The following is an 11,275-nucleotide window of genomic DNA, read 5'->3' on the forward strand; positions in this document are numbered from 1 at the left end:
TGGATCAGGAGACGTAGCCTAGGAGTATTGGGTGAACTCCTTATTAAACTTGTTGTGCTTATATGTTTTCCTGTTGTGTTTTCTTTAACTGCTTTAGTGTCTATGTATTTCGCAATCTTATCGATCCGTTGCATAAAATAACATAGACACATCCATGCACATGAGTCTGTAATACCTTATTAATTGTCTTAGATCAATTTCAGATCAAGTGGTATCAGAGCTCTAGGTTGCTAAGGTTAGAGAAGCTTGTGCTGGATTTTGTTTTTGAATGCTAACTAGGACAAAGCTCAGATTAGGAGAAGGAGAATTGGTTGAAGCTAACCCAGAAATTGGAAGAGTCTATCCTAAGAGGAAAATGGAAGAAGAAAGTCCCTTGGAATTAGACTCCCAGTTCATGGATAGTTTCATGACCATGAGCGCCATGGTAGAGGAAATGTATAGAGAATTTAAGAAAGGTAGAGATGAAGATTCATCAAACTCCAAAAAAGATAAAGGAGCAAAAGAATCTCTCCTCCATGACCATTCTAAAGGAAAATGGAAATAAGAAAAGCTTCCCAGACCTCCTAATAGCCCTGAAAATAAAAAGAAAACATATTTGATTAAATTAGATGTTAAATTTGATTTTCCAATATATGATGGAGAGTTGAATGCAAAGAAGTTGGATAATTGGATTAGACAGGTTGATGTGTATTGCAGGGTGCAGAGCATTGATTCAGACAAAAGCAAGATTCAGCTGGCCAGCCTACGCCTTGGAAGCACTGCCTTGGTATGGTGGGAAGGCAGGACACAAGCTGACATGAAGAAGCATGGTAAAATCCTTTTTGTCTGGAGTGAATTTGTTTATGCAATTAAAAAACAGTTCTATCCACTAGCTTATATGCAACAAGCCATGATGAGTTGGTAAACTCTTCGCCAATTAAAAGGGCAAAGTGTACAAGGATACACGCAAGAATTTAGAAGAAGAGCTTTAATTCTAGGAATTTCTTTAGACTCACCTGAAACTCTTCTGAAGTATATAGGTGGTCTACACATCTATTTAAAGAACACCATTCTCATGTTTAATCCCACTAGCATAGATGAGGAACCTGTTCAGGCTACACATCTAGAGACTAGAGGCAAGAATGTGAAACCAAAAGTTGTGGGATCATCAAAATCCACTGCAAGCAAGAACAAGGAAAAGAGAAAGCATAAATGGAAAGAGAGGAAGATAAATGTTGTACAAAAGACCAAACCTTCATGCACTCATTGCAAGAAGGATGGGCATGATGATGAACACTATTGGATTCTGCATCCGGAGCTGATACCCAAGAAGTTCGATGGCAAAAAGAAGACGACTGTTGCAGATATTCAAAAATATTTGGGGTCAGAATCAGGGGATGAAACAACAATCACAACCACAGGTATAAAAGGTAAAATTTCTTAAGCATCTACTAGTAATTCTGCACAATCTACTGATAATGAAGAAAATGAGAGGAAAAGACATGAGCTTTTTCATATTAGAGTTATTTCCAAGCATCAAAAGATTGATACTTTGTTTGATAGTGGCTCACAAGTAAACTTAATTTCTAAAGCAATTGTAAATAAGCTGGGATTACTAACCACACCTCAAAAGAAGCCATATCCATTGGGTTGGTTATGTGATAAAGCAAAGCTACAAGTGACTAGACAATGTAAACTTAGGTTTTCTTTTGGGTCAGCATTTGTAGATGAGGTTGAGTTAGATATAGTTTCTTTGGATATATGTGGAATTGTTTTAGGAAGTCCTTACTTGTATGATAGAAAAGCCATTTTCTATAGAGCTAGAAACAAGTATCAACTCATTAAATATGGAATCAAATATATTGTAAGAGCTCATAAACTCAAGAATAATTATACTCTCATAAATTCAGGGTAGATGAAAAGAATTGTAAATTCATGCAAACAATTTTTACTGATGGTTGTAAAGGAAAAGAAACCTGATAAAAGCAATGTATTTGAGGGTTGTAATGCTAAACAGCAAGTTGATTTAGAAAAAGTTGTTTCAAAATGTGATATACTATTTCAAGAACCTAAAAGTCTGCCACCCAAAAAGGAAATAGTACATGATATTAATTTGCAGTAAGATGCTCCATTGCCTAACATCGGAATGTACAGGTTGTCCACTTTAGAGAATATAGAAATCAAGAAGCAGGTACGAGAGCTACTCGAGAAAGGGTTCATAAGACCTAGCACATCACCGTGTGGGTCTCCAATTGTCTTGGTGAGAAAGAAAGATGGCTCATGGAGAATGTGCATTGATTACCGAGAATTGAATAAGATAACGATAAAAAATCGTTATCCCCTTCCTCGCATAGATGATTTATTAGATCAGTTGAAAGAAGTTGTTTACTCTTCCAAGTTGGACTTGCATAGTGGCTACCATTAGGTCAGAGTTGCAGAGCAAGATGCATGGAAGACTGCTTTCAAAACAAAGCAAGGATTGTATGAGTGGTTAGTTATGCCTTTTGGCTTAACTAATGCTCCTGCTACTTTCATGAGAGTAATGAATGATGTACTTAGGCCTTTTATTGATGATTTGTCATTGTATATTTAGATGAAATTCTTATATTTAGTAAAACATGGGAAGAACATTTGAAGCATGTAAAGTAGACTCTAGATGTTTTGAAAAGAGAAAATCTTTATGTTAAGCTATCAAAATGTGAATTTGGCAAAACATCTTTGAATTATTTGGGTCATATTGTAAGGGGTGGTGAATTGAAGATAGATCCCTCTAAAGTTGTAGTCATTGTAAACTGGCCTAAACCCAAATCTGCTACAGAAGTTAGAAGCTTCCTAGGAGCATCACAATATTGGAGAAAGTTTATTGCTAACTTTTCCTTGATTGCAGCTCCCTTACATGCTTTAACAAGATTGAACAAGGTGTTTCAGTGGGGAGACAAACAACAGAAAGTTTTCGACACCTTAAAAGAAAATATTAGTATAGCACCAGTACTAGCACTGCCCGATCTTGAAAGACTCTTTCAGATTGAAAGATATGCCAGTGACTATGCCATGAGAGCAGTGTTGATGCAGCACAATAAACCCATATGTTATCATTCTGAGACATTTAGTTATGCAGTAGTTAATTATCCCACATATGATAAAGAATTGTATGCATTAGTACAGAGTGTGAAAAAGTGGAAACATTATTTAATGGGCAAAGAGACAGTTATACATACTGATCATCAACCACTTCAATATTTACACTCACAAACTAAGTTGCAGCAATCAAGACACTATAGGTGGATGGGTTTTCTACAACAGTTTCATCTTTTCATCAAATATAAAAAGGGCATACACAATAAAGTTGCAGATATGTTGTCCAAACCAATCATAAATGCATCTACTATACTTAAGCATAACTCAGTATTGCATGAAAGCTACATTGAACAATATGCTCAAGATATAGATTTTAAAGATGTATATGCAACTTTAAGTCATGGAAAACAAGTAGAAGAATTGGATTATCATGTTAAGTACCAACTCTTGTATCATTTTCGAAAGTTATCCGTTCCTCAAACTGAAAGAGTAAAGATAATATGAGAAGCACACACTTCTCTAATATCAGGTCACTTTGGTGTAACTAAAACAGTTGCGCGGCTGCAAAGATTTTGTTATTGGCCAAAAATGAATGAAACCATTTCTAGATATGTAAGAGGGTGTACCATGTGTGCTTAAAGCAAGCCTAGCGATCGAAAAATAGGCTTTTACAGCACTACTAGTTCCTTCTCATCCTTGGGAAAGTGTTTCCATGGACTTTGTTAGGGGACTGCCTAAATCTAGAAAAGGTCATGACTATTTATATGTTATTGTGGATAGGTTCAGCAAAATGCGTATTTTAATACCCTGTAACAAATAGATTATAGTTAAACAAACAACAAAATTGTTCTTTCAACATGTATGGGTTCATTTTGGATTACCCATTTTCCATTGTATCTGATCGAGATTCCCGATTTGTTGGGAAGTTTTGGTCAAGTCTATGGGAATTGATGGACACCAGACTGAAGAAGAGCACAACCTTTCATCCACAAATAGATGGCCAAACAGAAGTGGTCAACAGAACAATGATCTAGTTGCTCAGAGGCCATTGCAGCAAGCATCCCAAGCTTTGGGATGAACATTTATGTTATGTGCAACATGCTTACAACCATGCTAAACATTCTTCTACACAAATATCTCCTTTTGAGACCTGTTTTGGTTTCACACCAAGGTCTCCCTTGGAATTTTTTTTTGGTAAAGACATAGTGGTTGATGGACACAGTGATGTGGAAAAGGAAACCAAGTTCATTGAACAAATCCAAGAGATTCACTAGGCAGTACAGGAACAACTGGAAAGGATCCAAGCCAAGTACAAGGCGAGGCATGGTAAGCATCGGATTGAACATAGTTTCCAAGTTGGTGATCAAGTCTGGATATATATAAGAAAAGACAGAATGCAAGGTGAAGGTAAGAAGCTGAAGCCGATAAGGTATGGACTTTTCAAGATACTTGAGAAAATTGGTGAGAATGCTTTTCGCCTTGATTTGCATGCTTACATGCACATCTATTCGGTAGTTAATGCAGAAATATTGAGACTATTTGAACCTTCATTGATTGAAGATCCTGAAGAGCAAAGCCAATTTCCTTCTATTGATAATCTGTTGCCCGAATATCTCAATGAATTGCAAGAAAATATAGTTCTAGACAAGAAGGTGAGAAATACACGCAGAGGGGATGTTGAGTACCTCAGGATTGGACTCAAAGGTTCAAAACCAAGTAGTGCAAAATGGATAGAAATTGGGCAAGCGAGTAATATATACCCTCACTTGACTGATGCTTAAGAAAAACCAACTTTTGGTGGTCCAAAAGCTTTTTTAGTGCGAAGTTCATGATCCAAATTGGATCCTAGAACACCCTAAGTTTTCATGAACTCTTTAAAAATCATGCCAAAGTTTCAAAGTCTTATAAAGATCAAGCTTATCATAGATATCCTCATAACAGTTGCAATTTGTGATCAGCGTGGAGCAACGAGGACCGTCGGTCAAGCGCACAGACCGTTGGCCCATGGTAACATGCGCTATCGCAAATTAGCAAAACCAGAGGCCATTTTGAGAAACGAGGGTAGTTTCTGATATGCGATTAGCGACAAGTCGCTAATCGCATATCGTAGGGCAAACCCCTCAAAGAAGGAAAGGTCGCAAGCACCCGGACCCGAAAAATCATAAAATGTAATAGATATCGCTCCAATTCCATCAGAAGCAGGGTCCCACAAAAACCGGTAGGATATCAGAAGGGCTTCGAGTGGTAAGCGGATTCAATCGAGTCCCGCCTGATGCCATACAATGGTTGCCATGCATCCGGCAAAAGAGAGAGAAAATTGCTGACATTGGACGGATAAACATCATGTTACTTATTCGCCCGATATGGACGATGACCGTAGGATTTGGAGGCTCCAGATCAACGGTAGAGATGCATTCCAATGGATGACCGGATTTGATGAGGTTAACAGGTAGAGTTTTATAGGATTTGAAGTCCGATATGGACGATGCGTTTGCAAAGGATTGTGTTTCACAGGAATTCTTGGAGTTAATGGTAAAAACGATCGTTTCGAGTATTTCCAAGGGAACTGACACTCATCCATTACGAAATAGGTGGCCACCTCCCTGTGAGGTGTTACACAGTGATTAATGACGCAGGACATGGGAATTCGAAGGGACAGAGGCAGGGGAACTGGAAAGACGGGAAGTGGAAATGAACACTCAGAAAGCAGATTGGCTTTAAAACCATGAATTGACAGAGAGAGAAGCAAGCAAGTTAAGAGGCAGAAAGCTAAGAGCATAGAGCAAAGAGAAGAAGCCGAGCTGACCTGTAGAAGCAAAGGCAGCATTGAGCCAGAGTTAAGATAGAGATAGAGAGAGTCAGAGAGTCTGTGCACTCCAGAGAAGGCTTGAGAGGTTCAAGTGCACTTCTCTGTAATTCATGTAATGTATGAGTCTCAGGTTGGGCTCATACTATTGTGACCAATAGAGGTCGAGAGTCAGTAAGGAGAGTCTGTGTACTCCAAGGACTTGGGGAATCCAAGTACAGTATTGTTGATTTATATTTGTGTGTGAGACTCAAATTGAGCTCAATGTTGTAAAAAATCTACTTTGAAAACATAATAGAGAGGCCACCACTGAAGGCTGGACCAGGAGACGTAGCCCAGGAGTATTGGGTAAACTCCTTATTAAACTTGTTGTGTTTATATGTTTTCCTATTGTGTTTTCTTTAACTGCTTCAGTGTCTGTGTATTTCGCAATCTTATCGATCCATTGCATAAAATAACATAGACACATCCATGCACATGAGTCTCTAATACCTTATTAATTGTCTTAGATTAATTTCAGATTAGAAGCAAAGATGCCAATAAAGACCAAAGGGTGAAGACCCCTTTCCAGAATGTAGTCATGGAAGAAGAGCTATTTGAAGAAGATGATGAGATCCATTGTTTGGAAGACAAAAGCAGTGCCTCCTTTTTGACCTCAACTGCCAACAAAAAGTCATTATTCAATGACCAGATCAACCAAGAGTGGGATGGTGGAGCTGTTCCGAAAACGGATGATCAACACAGATATGATCTGAGGTCAAAGATGAATAATTCCAAGGAAACTCTTGTTCGGAGAGCTATTGTCCCTAAAATACAGCAAGTTAAAGAGCATAAATGACCGGAAGTTGATCCCAACATCCTCAAAGCTCCAACTCATGAGGTAAGAGGCCTTGACAAGTCTCCTTCTCCTTTTAGTTTTGAATCAGAAATTCAAAAGCTAAGCATACCTATACCTCTGATTGAACTAGTGAAGAATGAGTCCTTCAAAAGATCTATCCTCGAGGCCCTTGAGCCTAAAGCCATCCAAGTCTCCACTAACTACATAAATCTACAAGATGACAAACCAACTATTGTTCTCAGCCCAATGATCAAAAATTGTGATGACAACTCCCCATCATTCTATGTCTATTTGACTATTCATGACAAAATCCTTCACAACTGCCTTATGGACACAAGAGCCAGCCATAATCTAATGCCCAAGGCTGTCATGGATGAGTTGGGTCTTGACATTACCAAGTTTTATCATGACCTGTTTTCTTTTGACTCTAGAAAAGTGAAATGTTTAGGACTAATCAAGGACCTAGCCATCACCTTGTCTCAGTTGCCCATGAATAGCATGATGATGGATATTGTGGTAGCAGATGTACCCCCCAAGTTTGGCATGTTTCTTTCTAGAGGTTGGATCAAGAGATTAGGTGGAACATTTCAAAATGATTTGTCCTATGCTACTGTCCCAGTTTCTGGAGGTGAGAGTAGGAGATTATATAGAGAAGCTCAGTTGGCTTATATCATCAGTGATGAAAGGAATCCCACTAATCATCCCATCTATGCTGTCAACACTGATTTTGGAGCTTGTATTCTTCAAATTGAAGAATCCCAGTTGGCCTCTACGCAGCTTAGGGAACCGGTTTGCCAGATCACAAAAGAAGAAGGCCCACAAATTTGGGACATGTTCTTTGATGGAGCTTGCTCTAAGGAAGCTGCAGGGGCAGGTGTAGTCCTTGTGTCCCCCACACAAGAATGCATTCATTTATCTTTCAAGTTAACTTTTCAGGTTACAAATAACATAGCAGAGTACGAAGCCTTGATATTGGGCTTAAATGATGCTAAACAAATGGGCATCAAAGGTCTGAAGGCATTTAGAGATGCAGACCTTATCATTCAGCAGGTCAACAAAACTTTCCAAGCAAAGCATCCAAGGCTGAAAGCATACAGAGATGAGGTATGGAAGCTCATAGGTTCTTTTAATAGTTACAACATTTCTTACATCCCTAGAATGAAGAACCAACTTGCTGATTCCCTTGATGTGTCTACTAGCACGTTTATTCCTCCTTTGCCTCCTAAATTGACTTATGAAGTTCAGGTGAAATATAGACCATCTCTGCCTGACAATGTCAAATACTGGAAAGTTTTTGAAGATGATGATGAAATTAATAGGTTTTTACAAGTCATTAATGAATTTTCTGAAATGCACATTGACCAAGAAAACGAAACCATTGAAGAATGCAACTAGTCCAAGATAAAGGATGAGATTGGTCAGGATAGCATTATTCAATTTCCTAGTAACCATGTACCCAAAGGATTGGTGCCCCTAAAGAATTTTTTTGATCATAATGATGTACCTTATAAGCCTGCCAAATAAGAAAATGAGTATGCAGTTCATAGACATAATATAGGGAGTCCAGCCCATCCAAAGTACCTAAATCTATCCACTCACTTGTCTTCTGCCCAATGTTCGAAGTATTGCACCCTAATGAAACAATTTGCTGATATTTTTGCTTGGGAGTACAGTGATATTAAGACCTATGACACCAACATCATTCAGCATAAGATTCCACTGGAGAAGAACACCATCCCTTTTAAGCAGAAATTAAGACCTATCAGCCCTCTCTTATTGCCTTTGATTGAGAAGGAAATCAATAAGTTGTTGGATGCCAAGATCATAGTTCCCCTAAGGTATTCAAAGTGGATAGCTAACCTTGTGGTAGTAAGAAACAAGAATGGAGAAATCAGGCTTTGTGTTTACTTCAGGAATCTAAACAAGTTCTCTAAAAAAGACAACTACCTCTGCCTAAGATGGAACACTTGCTGCAAAATGATTCAGGGGCTAGAGTCATGTCTTTCTTAGATGGATTTTCAGGTTACAATTAGATTGTTGTACATACAGAAGATCAGGAAAAGACCGCCTTCACTACTCCTTGGGGAAATTTCATGTACTCTAAGATGCCTTTTGAATTGATGAATGTTGGGGCTACTTTTCAGAGGGCCATGGGCATAGCCTTTGTGGGAGAGGAGGACAAGTTTGTCCTTATTTACCTAGATGACTTAACAGTCTTTTCCAGTAGTCACAAGGACCATTTGCAGCATTTAAAGAAGGTGTTTCTAAAGTGCAGGCAGTTTGGAATTTTTGTGAACCCAAAGAAGTAACAGTTTTCCGTAGAAGAAGGAAAACTTCTGGGACATATTGTTTCTACTGAAGGTGTTAAGATCGATCCAGCAAGAGTTCAAGCAATCCAGACATTGTCCATCCCAATGTCAAAAAGGGACATTCAATGTTTTCTGGGTAACATTAACTTTATCAGGAGGTTTATTCCAAACTTTGCAGAGCTAGTGAAGCACATCACTTCCATGCTAAAGAAAGGATCAGAAATAAGATGGACAGATGGTGCAAGAAGCTCTTTTGAAGCCTTCAAACAAGGTATCATAGAAGCTCCCACTCTAATCATTCCAGATTATACCAGGGAGTTTTATATCTTCTCTTTTGCCTCTTATGATACACTTGCAATAGTTCTATTGCAGAAAAATGATGAAGGTGTAGAGCACCCTGTGGCCTTTTTCAGCAAAACTCTGAGGGATGCTGAACTAAGGTATGACTTTAGTGAAAAACAAGCTTATGCTTTCATAAAATCTTTAAAGGCATTCAGAATTTATATTATGCATTCCAAAGTGATTTCATATGTACCTTCAGCCTCAGTAAAAGATGTTCTAACTCAGCCAGATATTGATGGAAAGAGAGCTGAATGGATTGCAAAATTCATAGAGTTCAACATAGAGGTGAAACCCACCAAGCTTGTCAAATGCCAGGGCCTGGCCAAGCTTATGGCTGAGGAAAATTGCAGTTTGTTAGACATCAATTGCATGGGTTCAAATTCAGGTGGTGAGCGGACAGAGGAAGCAGCAGAAGAGCAAGAGCAGAATCATTCTTTGGTTCAAAATCGAGCCACCTATGAATGGTATTCCAGTGTAGTTCATTTTTTGCAGAAGCTAGAAGTCCCTCCAGGGCATAGCTCAAGTCAACTCCGAGCCATTAAGCTCAGATCAGCCAAATTTTGCATTAACGAAAACCTGCTTTATTGGAAAGACCCATCAGGGATCCTCTTGAGATGTCTAGACAAAGGACAATCTGTGGAAGTCATGCACCAATTCCATTCTAGCATCTGTGGAGGGCATCATTATTGGAAAACCATAGCCCACAAGATCTTGAGAGCTGGGTATTATTGGCCTACTTTGTTCTCTAATGTGTTTTCTTTTGTGAAGTCTTGTGACAAATGTCAGAAGTTTGCAGGAAGACAGTAGCTAAAATCTATGCCCTTGAAGCCAGTACACGCCAATGGTCCCTTCCAGCAGTGGGGCTTGGACTTCATAAGTGAGATCAACCTACATTCCAGTGGCCATCACAAATGGATCTTGGAAGCCACTGATTATTTCACCAAATTAATTGAGGCTATACTCAATAAAAATGCTAATCATCAAGTTATCATAAAGTTCTTGAATGAGAATATTTTCACTAGATTTGGTTGCCCAACCAAACTAGTCACTGATAATGCAGTAACTTTTAGGGCAGAAGAATTGGTGGACATGTGTGAAGCCATGTGCATTCTACCTCATATTATCCTCAAGGCAATGGCCTAGCAGAATCATCTAACAAGATTCTTGTAAGGATAATTAAAAAACTATTGGAGGACAACAAAAAGAACTAGGATTCTAAGTTGAGGTTTGCACTATGGGCTGATAGAGTTACCAACAAGAAGTCCATAGGAAATTCTCCATTTAAGCTGGTTTATGGTGCTGATGTTGTTTTTCCTATCCAGCTGATTATCCCGGTGGCCAAATTATTGCAAGAAGAACAAGATAAAGAGGACGACATGGTGAGGAGAATGAGTAACTTGGTTTAATTATAGCAGATTAGAGAACAACTGGTTGAGAAGTCAAGAATTCATCAGAAGAAGATCAAATAAACCTTTGATAGAAAGGAAAAAATGGACAATTTTTAGGTTGGTGACTAGGTTCTCAAATGGGATGCATTGAAGGAAAAGAAGGGAAACCATGGTAAATTTGATGCCTTATGGATGGGACTGCTTGTCATTGCTCAAGTTCAGATGAACAATACTTTTATTCTACACAATTTGGAGGGGAAAGGTGTTTTTTATGGCCCAGTCAATGGGCGGTTTTTGAAACTTTACTTCATATGAGGCTTTAGGGCCTTAATATTGTAATATTTTTTTTTTGTTTTTATTTTCTATGCAAATAAACTCCATGCCCAATGGAACACTAGGAGATAAGTTTGTTTTGGTTGTTACTAGAAAGGCAGTAGTCTGTAGTTCTTGAAACCTCACAGGGAGGCTTTCATCCTCAGAAGGAGCTAGTGTTAGCCCTGAGGTGCATCGTTGCTATTTTAACGGAAATGTCCCC

This window comes from Pinus tabuliformis, chromosome 7 (genome assembly GCF_031772625.1).
Source record: "Pinus tabuliformis cultivar Carrire ecotype Pingquan chromosome 7, CPIR1, whole genome shotgun sequence".
In the NCBI taxonomy this organism is placed as follows: domain Eukaryota; kingdom Viridiplantae; phylum Streptophyta; class Pinopsida; order Pinales; family Pinaceae; genus Pinus; species Pinus tabuliformis.